Source organism: Neofelis nebulosa, chromosome 5, assembly GCF_028018385.1.
Source record: "Neofelis nebulosa isolate mNeoNeb1 chromosome 5, mNeoNeb1.pri, whole genome shotgun sequence".
Lineage (NCBI taxonomy): Eukaryota > Metazoa > Chordata > Mammalia > Carnivora > Felidae > Neofelis > Neofelis nebulosa.
In genome coordinates, this window is record NC_080786.1 from 52,662,989 (window position 1) to 52,684,413 (window position 21,425).

The following is a 21,425-nucleotide window of genomic DNA, read 5'->3' on the forward strand; positions in this document are numbered from 1 at the left end:
TATTAGGAAATGATCCCATCATTAGAATAAAAGAAACCTTTAAAGTTTGTTAGAGGAAGACAGTGATCAACACTGACTTCACTGAGTTATTACGTTTATTAGATTCATTTGTTATGTATTTCATTTAAATTCTGAGGTTTGGCCTTCAAATTTCCATTAATTTGGGCTGTTTAGACTTTTGAGGTTTTCATTTGTCAAAATTGTTAGCTCATGGGTATTACTAACACAAATATTGATGTGTAGCTTTGGCCTGTTAGCTATCAATGGAAATCAGAAAATCAATATACTTAATAGCTGTTCATTACATAGTTGATGCATTTGCAGGACTATGTTGAGTACTGTCAGTGAGTAATCAATTCAGTCAAAATCTATTACCAGATCACTGCCAGAAATTTTTCATAATATACTGTTTTATTTATGACTTTATATAGCTACAGCAGCACTTTTTTATGAAGCAGTCTTTTGTCTTACAAGATTCACATTGCTTATAATCCGTGGTCTTTTCAACCAGTTGGAAGCACCTACCATCTAGGAGTTATCATTCCTAGATTAGCCCTCTGTTGGTAGGAGTAGTGCTGTAGCTCTCAGGTCAGCTTCTATCCTAGGATTAATTCCATCTAGTCCATTAACTCAGTGAGCTTGTACTTAATGAATTCCTCCTGTGTGCTAATTACTATGGGAGTACGTATCTCTGGGCTTTTTTGTAGTATATCAGCTAGCAGGGGAGGAATGTTTAAACATATACTATAAGGAGAATAAAATAAATGCCATGCTGGGGGTTCAAGAAACAATTAACTCTAATCAGTAGGGATTTGGGAAGTCTTCATAGGGTGTGGCATTTGAGCGGAATTTTGTGGAAGTATATATTTCACTTTGTGAAGACTAGATGATAGACATTCCAGCATGAGGAAAGAACTTGAAAAGTATTGTGTGCTATAGAAGTTCATAGAAGGGTCAGCATCAGACTTACAGGTCAAGGGAAGATTTCTGGAGAAGGTAAATTCTAAGAGGTTAAGGGTTACACGTTAAGGAACAAAAAAGAGTTCTCTAGATGAAAGTGGGAAAGGATAGGATTGTTCTAGGTAGAGAGCACCGCATTTGTGAAACCTTGAAAAAAGAACTGGGCTCCTCAACTAATTGAGAACTGAATGAAGTTTAGTATGGCTGAAATTAAGTGACTGATGTAAGAAAGAGGCTTTATCATGCAGATTTACAAACCCTTCCTTAACAAAGAAAAACCCTCCAGAAATTTGTTAGGGCTAGAGATTTACGTACAGAGCAGATTTTTACAGGTAATACTAAGAATGTCTGTTCTAAATAAAGCATCTTGCTGTAGTAGCAGACCTTGAAAGTCCACAAAAGAGTAATGTTGCTTGATAAGACTAATGGCTTTTCTTGCATATGAAATAAAATGTGACAGTTCTTGCTTTGTAGCAGGATTAGGATTGTTCTCTATTCAGAAAGAAGAGGGAGCAGGGTAAGGATTTCAAGAATGCTAGTTTCCAAATTTTAAGCAAAACCTTTTTATAAGAATTCTTTTAATCAATTTTTAATCTGAGTCATTAGGATTTTTGTGTTGGTTTGTTTCTTGTTTTTTATTTTGTTTTCTTTGGTTTCTTCTTTTTTAAATATTCTTTGCTTCAAATAAAGTTTGCTGTTTGTTTCTGAGAGCTGTAGCCAACCTCAAGGCTATAACTAGGCTATCCCCATCTTCAACAAAGGAGAGTGCCAAAATAGGGATGAGAAGAGAGAAAGCAGGAGGAGGGTGGGGAGTGTTGGGTCCCCTGACACTACTGTCCCATGGGGACTCTCTGATACCCTGTCACAGAGCATAAGATCTTCCCTATCTCTCCCCATCTGATTTGTTTTTCTTGTCTTTCTCATCCTTTTCTTTTTGTTTCTCATGCCTTTTGTGTGAGTCTCTTTATGTCACATTTGTTCCCACTGTCTTTGTATCTATTTCTCCCCTAACTCCCATTTTTCTTCCTCAACTGGCCACAATATATGTATCTGAGGTCTGTTATGTTTGTTATAGTTAAATGTCATGTTGTTTCCCTCTTCTTTTAAAATACATATAAGTGGAATATTTTACATTTCTCTCCAGATATATTCACTTTTCCATATCTGTAAACATATGGTTTGCTCACTTATAATGTTTATCTTTTTTTTCCCCCACTATGGATCAGTGACATTTAACTGAAAAAAGATCAATCTTTCCTCATTGACTGTACACCACAGGCTAGGAAGAAGCTGGTCGGGGTCATCTTTAATTGCTGTCAGTGCCTGCGGATGCTTTTAGCAAAGGTTGGGTTAGACTCTTTTCCTAGAGTCCATGTAGCATAGAAGATATTATTACTAAAAGGATCTAGGAAGGCTTCTTGGAGTAAGTAACTGTGGTGACACCATTCTACCTGATTTTTAACTCTAACTTTTTCTAGACACAAGCATCATGTGTGAGGTAACACTCACCTCATGTTCATTTGGTCACCCTGTTCTCACCTGTACACCACACTGACTTAATTTTCATAATAGGTTAAGAAGACTATATTTCTGGGGCGCCTGGGTGGCTCAGTCAGTTGAGTGTCCGACTTTGGCTCAGGTCATGAACTCACGGTCTGTGAGTTCGAGCCCAACATCAGGCTGTGTTCTGACAGCTCAGACCCTGGAACCTGCTTTGGATTCTGTGTCTCCCTCTCTCTCTCTATTCCTCCCCTGCTCACACTCTGTCTCTCACTGTCTCTCTCTCTCAAAAATAAATAAAGATTTTAAATAAAAAAGAAAGGTATAAAAATAGCAGTAATACAGACACCTGCACACATCTCCCAACTTGCGATATGGAACAGTGAAACCCTTTCTTGCAGTGTTCTCCAGTCTTATCTAACATATCCTGAATTTTGTGCCTGTTACTCTCGTGACACTCTGTGTGTTTCACTGTATTTGTGTATATCCCCAATAATATAACACTTATGTTTCGATACTGTTTAACCTTTTATAAATGAAAAAAATAGTGTGTGATTTTTTTTTTTTATCACTTGCTTTTTCTGTTCAACATTATGGTATACTTATATCATAATCCTTATAGATGTAGTTAATTCATTTTAACTGTTAGGAACTATTCTGTTTTCTGAATATACCCAAATTTATTCATTCTCCTATTGACAGACATTTGGATTGTTTCAGATTTTTTGCAGTCATAAACATTGCTGAAATATACATAGTTTCTCTTTTCCGGTGCACATATACAAGAGTTTTTCTAGGGCCTATATGTCTAGTAGAATTGCTGAGATATAAGGGAGACACATCTTCAGTTCTACCAAATGGTGCCCAATTGTTTCCAAAGTGGTCAGTGCCAGTCTTTACTCACAGAAGTATTGTATGGCATTTCTGGTTGCTTTACATCCTTGCTATACTTGGCATTTCCACACTTCTTCACTTTTGCCAGTGTGTGGTGTTATTGCCACAATGTGCTGACTGTAAAATGATATCTGATCTTGGTTTGAATGGGCATTTCCAAGATTATTAATGAAGTTGAGTTTCTTCTAACGTATGTATTGGTCATTGGTATTTCTTCATCTGTGGCATTCCTATTCAAGTTTTTATTGTATTTTTCTACTGGTTTTAGCATTTTCAATTTTTTTTGTCATCTAATGTGTTATTATAGATACCTTCTCAGTAGGTCTTTAACGTTTTATGTATATGAATTTATTAATCCTTTTATGTCTTATACTTTTTTTGGTCCTGTTTTATAAATTCTTCCCTAATTCAAGATCATAAGCATATTCTCCTACATTGTCTTGTAAAAATTTTGCCTTTCACAGAGCTTTAATCCACCAGGAATTGATTTTTGTATATGGTGCACTGTAGGGGTCTAATTTTTTTTCGTTTGGGGAACTGTTTATTCCAACATCATTTATTGAAAACTGTCTCTTTTTATTGAGCTGCAATGCCAGCGCCTTCATCAACCAGGCTTCTCAATATGTGTAGAATATTTCTGGCCTCTCTGTCCTGCTGTATGTCCTGCTTAGTCAACTTAATTATCCCTACACTAATAGTGTATGTATTACTAGCCGTATAATAAGTCTTGATATCTGGTAAGATAAGTCACCCACCTCATTTTTCTCTATATGAACATTTTGGTTATGCTTAAGCTTTGCTTTTCCATATACATTTAAGAATGAATTTTTTGAGATTTACTAAATAGATAAGTGAATAGACTGATCCATTGTTATGCTGGGATTTTTACTGAAATTACGTTGAATCTATAGATTTGGTAAGAAATGGTATCTTTATGATATTGTATCTTCTTATCTTTTTTTTTCAAGATCTAGACAAAAAATCTTTTATTCTGAATTAAACAAAATCAAAACTCCAAACAAGTGGTACTTTTATAAGATCCACTGACATTATATTTTAAATTGTGTAAAAGTTTTCCTTAAACCTGAATTAGCTCGAATGTGTCAGTATATCTTTTTTTATCTTACTAAGACCAAGCAATTACAACCAAATAACACTTGATAGAGCTTTGATGTCTGAGAATCCCTGCACATTGGACACCATCCAATTAAAATATCAGTGTAACTTTCATTTATCAAAGAAGATATTAAAAGAAAAGAAAATATTTTATCAAGCTCCCAAAACAAATTTTAGGAGTTAAGTTGGGTTTGAATTGAAGAAAGAGGCCAAATTAATTCTGGAAACAAAGTTTTCATTTGGTGGAAGTTGAAATCCATGTATACATTCTAATCAAAGACCTGTCCCATGTAGGATTTTTCCAGTTTTTAAGAGTCTAACAGGCCAAACCCTTCATTGCCTTTGCTGCCTTTGTTTTGCATTTCCCCTTCCATTTTTCTCACTTTGCCTTCAGCCTTGTCCTTTTCCTTCATCTCCGGTTCATCCGTATGGGGCACTACTGTCCATGCTGGTCTAGAAGACTCTTTTGGTTTCTGTTAGTATCAGTCTCCCTTTTCATGTTATCTTTTTCATCTGGCACCATGCATTGAGTTTTGACAATATTTGGGACCACCACAGTTGATATCTCTGGAACATCTGTCATTAAAATACCACTATCTATTTTAAGAATACTTTTAAGTCTGATGAGTTCCTTTGGGTCATTCTTTTTTTTTCCTCTTTTCAGCACACATCTTCCTTTTCCATTTACTCCGTAGGCTTTTAGCCATATTTTACCTGGAAAACGGGAAACTCAAAAACTCAGAGACCGCACACAGACCACGCTGTCCGGAAGCCTCCACGCTTCGGCTTTCCAGGCAGTGCCTTCCACACACTCCCAGGAGCCAGGCCAGGCGTGCGCTGTATCTTCTTAATCTTACGCAGTTATGCAGTGTATAACTCTGCATGCTTACTTAGGTCTTCTAAACTTTCACGATATTCTCCCTAATGGACTAGCGTATCACTTGTTAGATTTATGCTGAGATACTTTATATTTTTATGCCACTAAAATGGTATCTTGTTTTAAATTATATTTTCTGCTCATGGCTGATGTACACAAATGCAGCGGACTCTTAAATATTGGTTTTGTATATAACAGATAAATTATCTATAGATACTTTTGGGTTTTCTCTACATTTTATCTATTAATAGTCACCTTTATGTTTCTTCCTAATTGTTATGTCATTTGTTTCCTTTCTTTAATGTTATGGCACTGATTAGGACCACCAGTACCTAATAGAAATGATGATAGCTAGCTAGCATAATTACCCTGTTTGTGGGCATAAAGATTACTTTTTAACATTGTACCATTCAGTATGATATTTGCCTTACCATTTTCAATTTGGTTTAGTTTTGGGGAAGGAGGAGTACATCCCTTTTTCAGGTTAGAGATGTTTCCTTCCTTCCCTAAGTTTGTTTCTAATCTCAAATAAATGTTGAATTTTGTTGAAGACTTTAGTTTTTTACTTTAGTTTTTCTCCTTTAATCAGACAATTTTATGAATTACACTAACATATCTCCTAATGCTGAACCAAACCTGCGGTCCTAGAGTTACTTCAACTTAATCATGATGTATTATCTTTTTTTACACTCCTGGATTTCATTTGTTTGTATATGAGTTATATGTGGGTATGTATATGTTTGTGTACTGTGTGTGTGTGTGTGTTTACTTTTTTACCCTTTTTGCATCTGCATTCATGATTTATTTCTATAATTTTTCCCTTTTAGTACTGTTCTTGACTAGTTTTGAAAGTAGATTTGTGCTAGCCTAATAAAATGAGTTAGGAAGTCAGTTTGAGTTGGGAAGTTAGGAAGAGAATGAATGAGTTAGAAAGTAAGGAAATGAGTTAGGAACACAATTATCTTGTTCTTAAAAGTTTGGTAGAATTTTGCTGTACAACTCTATGAACCTAGTGTTTATAGAAAAGTTTTTTGCAAATGATTCAATTTGCTTATGAGTTAGAGGACTGCTAGAACTGTTCACTTCATTTTTGGTCTTTGTGGATTCCTTACCTCATATGATCTCAACAATATATGTAATTTGATTTTTTTTAATATTCTGTCCTATATTATTTGTTGTGCTCAGCAGAAGTCTCATTTAAATAATCTTATCCTCCATTGTCTAGGAAATAGGAGTTTTTATTTAACCATCATCTTTTCCAATTGTGATTTACCACATTACTTTCTTATAACTCCTTTTTTTTCAAAATCACCAATACTTTCTAATTTGCCAAATCTAGTGGAATTTTTCTCATCATATTTAACCTTGCAGCAGCATTCAGCACAACTCACCATACTAGCCTTCTTGAAATTCCTTTTCACTTTATATGACATAATACTGATTTTCCTGCCAGTCCTGGCTAGCCCTTTCTCTTCTTCCTACCCAATCTGCAAGTATTGGCATTCACTGGAATTCACTTCTTTTCTCTCTATAACTTCTTAGGTGAATTTGTCACTTTCGACTGGAGTAAATGCTTTGTGTATGCTTATTACTTCCAAATTTATATCCCAGACTTTCTCTTCTGAACTCCAGACTTGGAGATGACTTTTTTTTTTTAACATACAAGCATGTCAAAGTCATTGTGTTTAAAACTTGGCTCTCAGTTCCCACCTGATCAGGATAGTCATCATCTTGTGCCTAAATTCCCATAATAACCTCACAATTAACTCATTTCTCTAGTCTCTCTTGATGTGCTAGAGAGTGACTAGTGAGTGCTTTTGACTGAGTGCTCTGGAAAGGCCTCCCTGAGCAGCTGGCATTTAAATTAAATCTGAACAAAAAGGGACTTGGTACAAAAAGAGCATTCTAGGGGGAAGGAACAGCTTCCATAAATATCCTAAGGGGGAAGCAAGTTTAGAATGCTTAAGAACCACAAAGAAGGCCATGTGCAGCTAGGGCAAGGGTTAGAATTTGATTGAAAAACTTAGTAGGAGCCAGATTATGTAGGATTTTTAAGTAAGCGTATGGAGTTTGAATTTTATTTTAAATGTGATAGGAAGCCAATGAAAAGTGATAGTTTCAATTTAGGGGATAAGAGAGAAAAATCAAGGTCTGGAGTTTGGTAAAGATGTCAAGACTAGACCTAAAGATTTGAAGGTCATTAGCATGTAGATGGGTCATCTAGAGAAAAAATCAAGATAGAAAAAAGGAAGGGGTCCAATCTGAACATTGGGGCACCCTAACAGTTAGAGGGGCCAGTGTAGGAAAATGAAGAATTGTGCCCAACGAGGAGTATATGGTGTCATTAAAGCCAAATGAAGAAAGTTTCAGGATTGAGGAAGTGATCACTTTATTGAATGATGGGCAGGAGTAGAAATGGAAGTGTAATCCTGCTCCTACGAAGGAGCTTCAAGGATATGTCCTTTCATTTAGTATTTTCAAGGACAATGGAAAGTAGCTTTTAAGTACTACCTAGAAATTCTTGAGGGCAATGAACAAGTCTGTGACATTTTCCCAAATTTAAAAAAAGAGAGAGAAGAAAAAATCTTTAAGGAGCTTCCTTCCCTAATACAGGAATACCACATTCTATACCAACAGTGGCCTGAGCTCATCAGACCATTCAACAGGTACCTACTAGATTCCTTGTGAATGCTTAGTGTGATCCAAATGCCGTATTTGTAGACCAAGCATAACATTTGGTTCCTTGACTCATGCATGTTTGTCCCATTGCTGTTTTGTAGAAAAACTTAAGGATGATTGATAATCTTTTGGACCAGATGAGATTTTCTTAGAGCTTACACCTTTGCAGTATGTCTGACTGGATAGACATAAAGAATGTAGGAACATGTAAACTTGGCTTGTGTAGAGGGACCTTTCTTCAGTCATCATTTTTGAACAAAGACTTTTAGCAGTGAGTAATTGTTGTTTGAAGTAGTAACTGGCTTTATAATATGTTTACTAAAGAAGAGTTTTAGAAAGGGGATAGCAGGGAGACACTGAAACTTCGCAATCCATATTCTGATTATTTTGATCAAATGGCTTTCTGACGTGTTGAACAGTAATTGCTTCCAGGGATTTGTTTTACTGACTAACCACTGTCTCATTGTTTCTGGATTATTGACCTCCTACATCCATCTGGCTGCCAGGATCAAGCCCTGAGTCAGCCCGTAAAAACTTTTCTTGAAATGTTTTAAATTAATTGTGGATTTGTAATGGTTTCATTTTCAAGGTTCATTTTTAGCTCTAATATTGTTATTTAGTCTTAACACAGTATCAGTTTTGGGATTATTAAATGAGTTTCAGTAGGCCTGGAAGTGTTTATGCATATAAAGTTTATATTTTTACTCAATCTTAGTGTTCATGAGTTCGAATTTTATTCTTAAGCATTTTACTTAAAGTTTACTTATATCCAACATAAGAAATATGCCCTGGCTATTCCAGTTACAGATGCTACAGACTGGCAAATATACCTTAAGAGGTTTATAAATTTCCTTACTTGTATGGACCCATTATAGATTTTTCTTCCCATATCTTGAGATACTACACAATGATTGTCACTAACACTGCCATCTCCCCTCTCCCAAAGATCAGAGATCTTTGGAACACTCATCACACATTGGTAGTTGGTATGGATCCATAAGAATTAAAATGTATAAGGAATAGATAACTCAAAAATCATATTCCTGTGGTTAGAGATCTGTCCTAGAGCCCCTGTCCTTCCATGCTGGGCTGTAATTGGAAGATTTGCATGTGAAGCTCAGAACTATTATAAATGTTCTGTCACCATCTCACTTTCTTGTCCTGCAACCTTTGCACCCATCTTCAGGACCTCCTGTCTTACCTTATTCCCAAGGTTTAGCTCCCAAACAATCATGATCTTCCCATCAATTCCTCATCTCCTGGATTTTTCCTTTCTCCAAATTTATCAGCCCTGCAGGGGGCACTGTTCTCTTCTATAGAACAATAAACTTGTCTCTCCTAAAGTGTTTCTTCCATCCAGAGATCATATTTGTATTTTAATAGGTACCATATCTTAATTTGGAAGAGAAGATAGAAATGTAATGGGAAGGCTTGACTAAGATAATATAGTTGTGAAGCTAGAACTTGGCGTGCTAATTTTAATAGTCACTTCACCTATAAATAGAGCTGGACTTGCCTATTATTTTGCAACTTTATAACTTAAAACATTGTGCTTGTCATGAAAAAACACTATTAAAAGCAAATGAATGGTTAATATTTTTTAAGTTTATTTATTTTGAGAGAGAGAGGCTATGAGCAGAGGAGTGCTAGAAAGAGAGAGGAAGAGAGAGAATCCCAAGCATGCTCCACACCATCAGCACTGATCTGGATGCAGGGCTCAATCCCACAAACTGTGAGATCATAACCTGAGCCGAGATCAAGAGTCAGATGACTGACTAACCAACTGAGCCACCCAGGCAACCCTGAATGTTTAGCATTAATATTACTTTGTTCCTGTAGCGGATTTCTGTCAAAGTCACAGAGGAATGGGCTAAAATATATGTCGCATTTCCCATTTGTTGATTCCTTTATTGCTTTGTCTATCCTCTGCTTTTCATCTTATTTTAATGGCTGCATTTATGCTCAATGTGGCGAATGTGGGAATTAGGTATGATATGCTTTATTGAAATCATAATGTACTGGAAACCAGTTAAAATGTGGAAACTTCTCTCCATTTTTATAAAGGTTACGATTGTTACTCATGTGAGATTTTCAACTTAAATATTTTTCTTACAATACAATTTAGAACACCAAATCATTAGGCTATCTCACCAGAATATTTTAATTGAAAAAAAAAATACAAAGCTGTGCATATAATTCATAGCTCTGACTTACTATCATATAATTATCATAACATTGTGAAGATTTTAAACCTGTCCAAATTTAGCAATAATTTAAACCAAATGAGAATTATATGTATTTCATTATGTGCGGCTTGACCAACTGTATTGGAACATACAGAAACAGAGAGAGTTTAGTAATATAGATTTATTATTACCTATACTTTAATAATATAATAATGTGCCATTTAGGGCTTTTCTTGATTAAAAGACAAGAATCTTATTTGCATTTATTTGAAGAGAAAGACTGTAATGAGAAGCAAGTGTTGACAAAATGGTGGAACAAACAGAAAGGAGATTATAATTACAGACATCAGAATTCAGTTTAGGATGTGTATATATATATATTGCTTCTTAAATGATAGTTTGAGGAGTAAGAGATTATTCATTCATTTGATTTGGATGTAGATGCCCCAGTTCTTTTCCCTGAACAGGTAGAATTTCTCCAAATAGTTCAGATTCTTAAACATATGTACTCACCCTTGGTTCTTGTTTCTTTATAAGTCCCTGGAAATTTGCCCTTTCTATTAATCTGTCATCCCTTATTCTCCTTTCTGATTTTCTTTCATCAGTTATGCCTGAATACATTTTCCAGGCTACATTCTTAAACTAAAGAAAAAAAAACCTGCCATCAATATTTAGTCATTTAAACCATTATCTTCTTATGTAGCAGCTCCTTTATAAAGTAATAGGAATGTGGCTCAATTTTTTACTCTAAAATCAGAAGAAATAAAAATTTAACATAACAGTATCTCTTGGTGATAAATAACATGTTTACAACTTGACCAGTTCCCCCAAACTCTTTTATTTTTTTTAATTTTTTTTTTTTTAATTTTAGAGGGAAAGAGTGTATGCAAGTAGGGTCAGGGGGGAGGGAAAGGGAGAGGGAGAACAGAGGGAGAGGGAGAGAGGGAATCCCAAGCAGGCTCCATGCTCAGCACAGAGCCCTACAGGGGCTCAGTCTCTCGAACTGTGAGATCATAACCTGAGCCAGTATCAACAGTCATCAAGAGTCAGATGCTTAACCAATTGAGCCACCCAGGTGCCTCCACAAAAACTATTTTTAAAGTTGATTTAAGTAATTGATCATTGGTTTTTTTTTTTTTTTTTAAGTGCTGTACCTAACAAGTTAATATTTGGAGAGGGTCTAATTTTATTAATCATTTGTATTTCAACTTATTCCTGAAAGTGAATTTCATTATATATTATACTTTGCATCCTAATGCTAAAATTCAACTTAAAGTGTTAGGAACAAAGTTTCTACTAAGAATCAGTTTTAGGGGTGGGCACCTGGGTGGCTCAGCCAGTTAAGTGTCTGACTCTTGATTTCAGCTCAGGTCATGATCTCACAGTTTGTGGGTTTGAGCCCTACATTGGGCTCTGCTCTGACAGTGTGGAGCCTGCTTGGGATTCTCTCTTTCTCCCTCTCTCTCTGCCCCTCCAGTGCTCTCTCTCTGTCTCTCTCTTTCAAAATAAATAAATAAACTTTTAAAATATTAAAAGAACAAAGATGATTTACACTCCCTAATTTTGAGATTCATTATAAAATTACAGTAATTAAGACTGTGTAAAGATAAACATATAGATAAATGGAACAGACTAGAGAGACTAGAAATTAACTTTCACATATATGGCCAATTAATTTTCAACAAAACTACCAAACAATACAGTGGGAAAAGGAAAGTCTTTTTAATAAATAATGCTGAAAAAACTGAATATCCTTATGGGGAAAATAAGTAATGACACTTATTTCACACAATACATAAAAATTAGCTTGAAATGTACTACAGAGCTAGAAGAAAATGTTTGCAGCCTTGAGGTAGGCAAATATTTTTTTGATAGACACAAAAAAGCACAAAATTTTAAAAATAATAAATTGGACTTTTTTTTAATTAAAAAGTTTTGCTCTTTGAAAGACACCATAAAGAACAAAAAGGCAGAGTGGGGCGCCTGGGTGACTCGGTTGGTTGATCGTCTGCCTCAGCTCAGGTCATGGTCTCACAGTTCATGAGTTCAAGCCCCAAATTGGGCTCCCTGCTATCAGCACTGAGCCCGCTTTGGATCTTCAGGCCCCCTCTATCATCCCCTCCCCCACTGGCTCGTTCTTTCACTCTCTCTCTCTCAAAAGTAAATAAACATCAAAAAAATGTGTTAAAGAAAAGGCAAGTCACAGAATGGGAGAAAATACTGGCAATACATATTGACAAAGGATATATCCAGAACAGATATAAAGTTTTTGAAACTCAGTGAGAAGAATACAGACAACCTAATTAAATAATGATCAAAAGATTTGAGACACAATTTAAAAAAGAAGTGAATGGTTAATAGAGCACTAAAAATGCTCAATATCATTAGTCATCAGAGAAATACAAACTTACCGTATAATCCAGCCATTCCAATATTACATATGTACCCAAGAGAAGGGAAATACACAAAGACGTTACATAAATGTTATAGTAACTTTATTCTCAAAAGCCAGAAACTGGAGGGGTGCCTGGGTGGCTGTCAGTTAAGTGTACGACTTCAGCTCAGGTCATGATCTTGTGGTTCGTGAGTTCCAGGCCTGCTTCCGGCTCTGTGCTGAGAGCTCAGAGCCTGGAGCCTCCTTCAGATTCTGTGTCTCCCTCTCTCTCCCTGCCTCCTCCCCTGCTCACAATCTGTCTCTCTGTCTATCAAAAATAAGTAAACATTTAAAAAAACTTTTTTTTAAGTCAGAAATTAGAAACAACCCAAATGTCTATCAGCAGGTGAATGGATAAACAAATTGTGGATATTCATGTAACAGAATTCTACCAATAATAAAAGGAACAATAGATCTACCCAACAACAAGGAGCTATTACAAAAACATGTTGAGTGAAAGACATCAGACATGAAAGAGTATACCATTTGTATGAAATTCTAGAAAATGCAGACTAACCCATACTGGGTTTCTTTAAATGTTATAGTTTTATATGCTGCACTTCATTAATATAGCAAAATACTCTGCTTTTAAGAAAAAGAAATTAATGTCTTCTAACATCCTCCCTACCCCATCTCTGTTTAAAAGATCAAAATTTTATATAAATTTGATAAGCATATGAAATAAGCTTAAACAGCCATGTAGTTATCAGATTCAAAAGCTTAGGAGACACCTGTTACAGTGAGAAATATACAGAATTTGACGTGCAATGACAAAGTTGCTTCATATTCCAACTCTGCCTCTTTTGGGTCCTCTTAAACTTTGAGAGTATCAGATACTGTATTTGAAAAATGGGGATATTATTTATTACCAAAAATTATGTCTCTTTGAGAATCAAAATAACAATTGCACTTTGTAAACAAAATAAATCCCTGTGCCTACCCATAGTCAGCTCATAATTCCTTATAAATAAGAATTCTTGGGGCGCCTGGGTGGCTCAGTTGGTTAAGCGTCCGACCGGCTCAGGTCATGATCTCACAGTCCTTGGGTTCGAGCCCCGCGTCGGGCTCTGTGCTGACAGCTCAGAGCCTGGAGCCTGTTTCAGATTCTGTGTGTCCCTCTTTCTCTGACCCTCCCTTGTTCATGCTCTCTCTCTCTCTCTCTCTCTCTGTCTCAAAAATAAATAAATGTTAAAAAAATTTTTTTAGAAATGAAATCTAATAGAGAATGAACCATGAGAGGAAACAGAAGATATCTTATGTTAATGATTCAAAGCTTTTTTGTTGTTGTTGTTGGAAGATTCCTGAATATACCCTGTACTCCCTTCCCCAGTATCATGGTGTTAAGGGTAGGCAGCAGCTGTGCAACTGCCAGAGGTGACGGGCTGGCCCCAACACCAGTGTTACTGACATTTTCCCAATAAGTTTCCTTTTCCCCAGTTTTATTTCATATCTTAATGCCACATAGGTACCCTTTGTCTAGCTAGTGGGTGGCCAGAACATAACAACTTACAAACAAAGGCAAAGGCGTTACTGGGTTGATAGAGGAAGAGAGTTGCAGGGTTGTTTGTTTGTTTGTTTGTTTGTTTGTTTGTTTTTTATCTCCTCTGCACCTAGGAGTGAACATAACCAATGTTTATTGGGGGAACTATAAAGAGAGTACATCTTTTGACTTTCTCTGGGTTGGAGGAAGGAGTGGATTGCTGCCTTTGGGTTCAGTATTTATTTCTGGAAAATCTGTCTTTTTACTACAGTCATCTTCGTATAAACTGCTGCTTCCGCACAGTATAAGACTGTGGAGTCCTTATATGTACTTGTAAACACACTTTTGGATAAATGGTTCTTTTGATCTTCCTTTTCAGTACTCTTCATTTTCATTTTCATTTCATTTTCATCTCATTACTTTTCAGGTTTTGACACAATTTTTTTAAATAAGGATTTAAATATAAAACATTAACCCAAGGTAAAGTACTAAGGGATTTTTATATGCCATAGTTATTCATTCTATTTCAAGTAGTTGTTGGACTCTTACATATGTGTATACTAACCAACCATTATTAATATTCCTATTTTCTTTCTCTAATTTGTTACCAAATTATAACTTTAGTACAATGATGCATTACATTTTAATCATGAGAAACAATAATAATATCATTATATTTGAACCTGAACTATAATATGAATTTGTGACATCTTATTTTTATATTAACATCTGTATTTTATAATGTATGTGGTGTGTGTGTACACATATCTATGTTTATTGTAGATACATTTGACTACATTTATATGTTCACAAAGGTTTATATAGAGACATTAAAAAAACAAACAGGCATAGGCAGCCATGGGTATTCGTTATATATAAAGGTTACTGGGGATGCAAAGATATAAAAGAAGAACCTAGTAATTGCCTTTAAGATCAGAGCACAAAGCATTAGTTTGGATTTTACAAGGCCAGCCAGCAACAAAAGAGCAGTAATTTATGAGCTCAGCGTAAAAGAATAGCATAATTGCATTAAAAATTAATGCTAATGAACACTAAAATGGGGAAGGTGGTTATGATGAAAGTTTGTATTCATCTTCTCTGGTTTGAATGATGGCTAGTGGCTTGATTAATGGCTTAATTTCTATCAATTAGCGGGGAAAAATCTCCTGCGAGACAAGGGTAAATTGAGCATTGAATTACATATCTTGCTTTTGTGCGCTAAGAAAAAAGAGCTGCGTATCTCTGATATTAGCCACAGTGACAAATGTGGTGTGCCCTGCGATGTCTGCATTAGCTCTCCTGACAGGCAAGTTGTGTGTGGTTATGGGGTGTTTGGAGATGGCTGGCAGACAGCATTCGCTGCAAGTTCCTTAGAAACATACAACTCTTCCATCTACACAATTTTAATTAGAGTCAATAAGAATTCTAGAATTAAAACGGACAGCAAACAGTGACTTCAGAGTCTGTATTCCGCCCTATTAATCTGGTATACTTCGAATTATAGTCCTTTCTCAGTCCTGTTAAAATAAGAAAGCTTCCAGTAGCTTTAGCTTAGTTGGAGTTATTATTTCTTGCCACTTCTTAAAGTAGATTTGACTACCCATGTTTGTTACACTTGAAGTGAGCATAAGGCAATAGTCTATGTAGTAGATTACATAGTAGTCAGGGTTTAGCCAAATTTACAGAAACCATTTTAGTTCTTTGCAACAATTGCTACACAATTAATAAAGAACAGTTCTAAAATGGTAATTTACTACTCAGGTTGTTCTTAGGCTTAAATGAAAGAATAGCCAGGTTTTCTAAAAACTTTATATTTTTTAATTCATTAATAAAAGTTTTCAGGATATGACATTTATAATTCTTTGAAAACTTTTTCAAATGTGTAAGCTTCTGAAAATATCATTTGTAATCTAGCTCAAGATAATGCCAGAAGACCGAGATAATATTTATGGCATCTTCTCTACCAAAAAAAAAAAAAAAAAAAAAAAAGCCACATTGTATTGAATGAATAAGCATTAAAATGCAGAATAAGAACAATACCAAGAACATTTATTATTTCTAGTAAATGGATGGGAAGGAGGAAAAAAATAATCTGTTATTTGGCAGGTGTGGGTAAAGAATTTATTTGACTAGGAGATAATGACTAGATCACAGTTCGTGAACTGCATCCCATTTCTACCACCAACTAGTTATGTGACCTTGATCAAGTTGTTTAGCCTTAGTTTCTCAACTGTACAATGAGAATAATAGTACTGTTTCTTATAGTTATGATAGTTAAATGAGGTAACCCATGTGAAGTGCTTAGCACAGGGTGCCATAAATGTAAGCTTCTGTTACTACTGTGATTACTACTTCTTCCACCAGAACAGCTCCTCTGGCCTTTTCAACAACCATTTAAATGAAAAATTAGCCTTTGTGACCTTCCTCACAAGGTCATTCCAGATATTGATGATCAAAACAAAGTGTCTGTAGATTTACAGACACTAAGCTAAAATGCGTTTGCTTTATAACATGATTTTTACCACACAACTACTATTTTGGGGAGTTTGCGTTACGAGGCACCGATTAGGAAGTGGCAGGACCTCCCATCTCTTGAGTCACTCACTGGAGGATGGGAGGCCATGAAACAGTACTTCCCCACTCAGCCTGCAGCATTCAGTGAGCCAGGGTGGAGTCCAGCATCTTGGGGGGTGATAAAAGTCAGCTGGACCTTTGGTGCCTTCTCAAAGATGTGCATAGTCCTGTCCCCTCTTCCAGTCATTCCCACAGCCCTGCCACACCACAGGTGATGCCCCAACAGGTGTGAGCTAAAGCTAGTTACTGTGTGGCTGAATTCATAAAAGGTTGCCAGCCTTAAATGATATGGCCAGAAATTGAGGTTATATCCAAACGTTTTAGCCAACTTCCACGTCTCTGCTACTACTACTACTACTAGATTAACACTCTAGTACTAAGTCTCTCATTTATGAAGTCTGTCATTTATTAAGTGCTTTTAGTGCTTCCTTACCCTGTTCTAGCACATGTATCATCTCCTAAATTTTCTTGGCTTGATCCTTCACATGATTCTTCTGTCTGCTGGATTCTGCATGTCAGAGAGTTTTTCCCTGATCATCCCATTTGAAATAGCTCCTGTTCTCCTTTCTAGCCTTCTACCCTGCTCTATTTTTCTTGGTATTATATTGTTTTTGTACATGTTTATTATCGGTCTCTCCCATGACAAATAGAAGCCTCATGAGGAAAGAAACTTACTTGTTTCTAAGCCCTTGTATTTGAAACAATGCCTGGTACATTGAATGTGCTCAAATATTTGAAACGAGGAAAGGAGAGGAGGGAAAAAGAGTCCCCTCTCAGCCATTCTGTGATGTTTAGGTTGTTATTCCCATGACACAGAGGAGAAAACTTGAGACCATTACAGCTTGAACTGCTTGCCCAAGGTCACACAACTGGTTATTAGCAGAGATAAAGTGTAATCCAGATAGTCTGAACCCAGAGCTCTTAAACTAACTACTTAAAGACACCTAATTTTTTAAGTTACAAAAACTTCTTATAATTTGACATTCCCTCTCTCCCCGCAAGAAGGTGTTTTTTTTTTTAATGGTTACCTTCATGCCTTTTAATTTTTAGTTTTTCAACAAAAGTTTATTGACGGCTTACTAAATAATAGAGCATACTACACTAAGTCCTGGGGTTGACAGAAAAAGTTATGTTCCCTCTAGCTGGGGAAATGAAGCTTTCACTAATGAAGAGATTAATATCAGTGCAAGGCAACATATGCTAAGAGCCAAATGAATTATGGAAAAGGCCCTTTTCTCACAGGTGGCAAGTGAAGGTAATAGGGAAGATTAAGAAAAGGTGAAAGCATTCTAGGTGAGAGGAGCTAAATGAGGTATTCAGTGTGTATTTTGTTTTTTAATAAAACCTAGCCTGATACCCACTTATTAAAATGTTTATCAGAAACTCTTCACTGGTACAGTCACATTAAAGTTACTCCTATTACTTAATTTGATACAGAAAGCAGTTTAATATAAGATTAGTCTGTCTTGGACCTTATCCAAAGAGGGTTGTTACTAGAAGCCTTCAGGAGCCTCATTGACGTATATAACCTGGTACTGTATTATCAGCTTCCAGAAGACTAATAGACCAGCCACATTCTACTTAAGTTTTCTCATCTTTCAAGTTATTTGTGGATATCATTTCTGGGAATTTGTGCCCAGGGATCTGGGTCTTATGAACAGTCTTAAAATGTCGAGGTTGGATTTCTAATATATGCTTTATGAAAGAAACTTATTTAAAATATACTGTTTTGAAGGGAAAGCAATGCTGTGTCTCGTTAAAATTTGTGTTCATGAGAAACTGTTATAATCACCTTAGATTATATCACCTTACTTAGAATTTCAAGTAAGCTTTGTGGCTTTTTCCTGGTAAGCTTTATTTGTTTATAGTCTATTGAATAACTATCTTTGTTTACTGGCCAATTTGTTTGCTTTTTTTTTTTTTTTTTTAATTGTAATAGCAGTTGAAAATGCTTTACGTTTCAGACTGGTTTGTTTTCAGTATCTATATTTTACCATAAATAGGAATTTCATGAATATTTCCATTCTTGACTAAAATTTGAGTCCATTTAAACAGAAAATAAGATATTCTTTTGTATTATTCATGTATTTATAGCAATACTATTAGTATATAAATATTTTTTTCCTGGAAGAGTAGCATGAGTACCTCAATAACTATGAGGGCAATTGACCCAAACTCTTTGTAACATAAAATGCATTTTAACTTTGGGGAAATTCATAAAATATTAATATTCAAAGGGAGTCAATTGAAGATGAGATTTTCATGTGTAAGATACCTTTCATGAAACATTGGCAGTTATTCCATGATTACATCTTGGGTAATAGTGCCATCTGCTGTTTTCAGCCTTGTATTGCTGCCAGTTTAGAGAGATTGGTTCGTGTAATCCACAAATGGTATATAGATTAAAATTTTGTGTTTTCAAATAAAAGGCTTATATCAGACCTTATCATCTTTACTAACAAATCTTAATATTAACTTTGTGTTTCACTTGATAATGTTTTTAAAGAAAATTCTTCAAAAGTTATGTCATGTGAAATTATCAAATATACCTTGAAGTGGTAGGTGAGACTAATTTGTATAACGCAACAATTATACAATTGTGACTAATAAAATGTTTGACTATAACTTTTTATCACATAGGAAACAAAATGACTTTCCATGTGGTGAATTAGTATTGATTTTTTAAATCTGTGGTGACTTAGATTTCTGACTTCATTATTTTTTATTTTACTATAATATGTATTCCTTCCACTGAAATTCTACAAACTACCTATGGACGTCATTTTATTTACCAATAATGTGTTTATCAGATAGGATCAAGGGCTAATAGATACGTTTCCTTCGTGTTTGCCATGTTGATGTTTAAAAACATCCCATAACTTTGATTCTCCCAATCATGTGTCCCTTGGTCTTTATTTTTACCTCATGACTGATAAATACAAGATAACCTTGTATGCTAGGCATTCATGCCAATCATGTAAATGATAAGGAGTTTTAATTCACATTTTTCCCAGTCAAAATTGGTAAAGAATTTTTAAATGACAAATTGATATCTAAACCTTAAAGAACCTGAATTTAAAACAATTTACTGTATATTATTGATGTGTTTTATTCCATTTCCCAAAATGGCAGGATTATATTGAACACATACATTTGTATGACATTGATACTCGAATTTTGAGTATGAAGCCATTCGATGCCTGTTTTTAGACAGCATGAAGCTGAGCTATTTTAAAACGAAAAATGTAAATCTCCCATGAGTTTTTCAAATTTTGACTTAGATATCTCTCTCTTACTCTTTAAATATCATACTCTTTAAGTATGGTAAAATGGTTCCTGCATTGAAACATACAAGCTCTGTTGGTTTATTTTCATATTGTAAGTGAGGCAAACTAGCTTTCCCTTATCTGCCCTGTCACTTTGTTAGTCCTGAAGTGATCTTTAAAAAAACACAAAGACAACGTTCTGGTTTTCTCTAATCTTTTTCCTTCCTTCCTTTATTATTTCTCCAGTGGTGTTTTGTTAAACATACTGACCCTTTGGCCAGCTTCCATGATAACACTTTTATTTGTTTTAGGAGCTGGTTGTTTGTCCATATTTAAAGCTGTAAACACTATAAACTTTACACATCAAGTACTATTTGTGTGAGCTCACCTCTGACTTTTAGTACTAATGATGTGCTTTGTAAATCCAAATAAGAGAATATGTTAGAGAAAAAAATCCAAGACTTCAAATAGTTGATATACATGAGACATCATCCTGAAGTCAGAAATACTCTCTTTTGGTTGGGAATTAATTATGGTGAAATAATAGTGAAACTAATTAAGACCTACCCAAACAGATGTATTTTCATATTGACAAATTAAAGTTGGATCACATGGAATGGTATCCATTGTGACTTTTCTCTGCCATATTAACACTGTTATACATGTAACTAATAAAAATACCATCCACAGGTATGAGATATGTTCACATTAATAAATAAGCCGGACAAAGAATTTTCTCTCATTTTTTATGCCCAATTAGTACATTGCATAATTAAAATCCACAGGAGCTTTTATTCTAAAGCATGTGGAACTGTTTGCTCATCCATGACACTCTAGCAGTGCTTGCTTTTATGTTGTAAAATATATTCTTTCAAAGATGGGAGTGTTGGCTCTGGTGGCTATTGCTTCCAGACATTCCATGCATTATTTTTCACATGAGAAAGGACTGGTTACATCTGTCAGGGACACATCCCCAGAAGCGTATCTTTCCTTTAAATACACTGGAGCTTGCATAAGACTAGGTAATTATAATTTGTGGGGGTGCCTGGGTGGCTCAGTTAAGCATATGACTTTGGGTCAGGTCGTGATCTTGTGGATCATGAGTTCGAGCCCTGCTTCAGGCTCTGTGCTGATGCCTTAGAGCCCGAGCCTGCTTCAGATTCTGTGTCTCCCTCCCTGTCTGCCCTTCCCCCCACTCACACACTCTCTCTCCAAAATAAATAAACATTAAAAAAATTATAATTTGTGATTGGCCAAAAGTTGAAGCAAATATTTTTCATAAGTCGTTAATTTTTATTGAAATTATTAAACCAAATTTCTTTTCATACTCTCTATAACACTTAGCCTTTTAAGCTTAGATCTGCTGGGACGTGAAAAGTCCTTTGGTGCAAACAACTACCTTATTGCCACACCACTTATTACAGTTGTTTCTTAGCATGTGAATCCAGTTATTGTCCAT

At 35.4% G+C, this 21,425-nt stretch overlaps 1 protein-coding gene and 1 pseudogene across 1 annotated transcript in view; one reads left to right on the forward strand and one right to left on the reverse strand.

Annotated features, from left to right (window-relative positions):
• Window positions 1–21,425, forward strand: part of RSRC1 (arginine and serine rich coiled-coil 1) — a 421,618-nt gene that overhangs the window by 387,767 nt on the left and 12,426 nt on the right. The window lies entirely within an intron of this gene.
• On the reverse strand, window positions 4,787–5,177 carry LOC131513008 (protein LLP homolog; annotated as a pseudogene).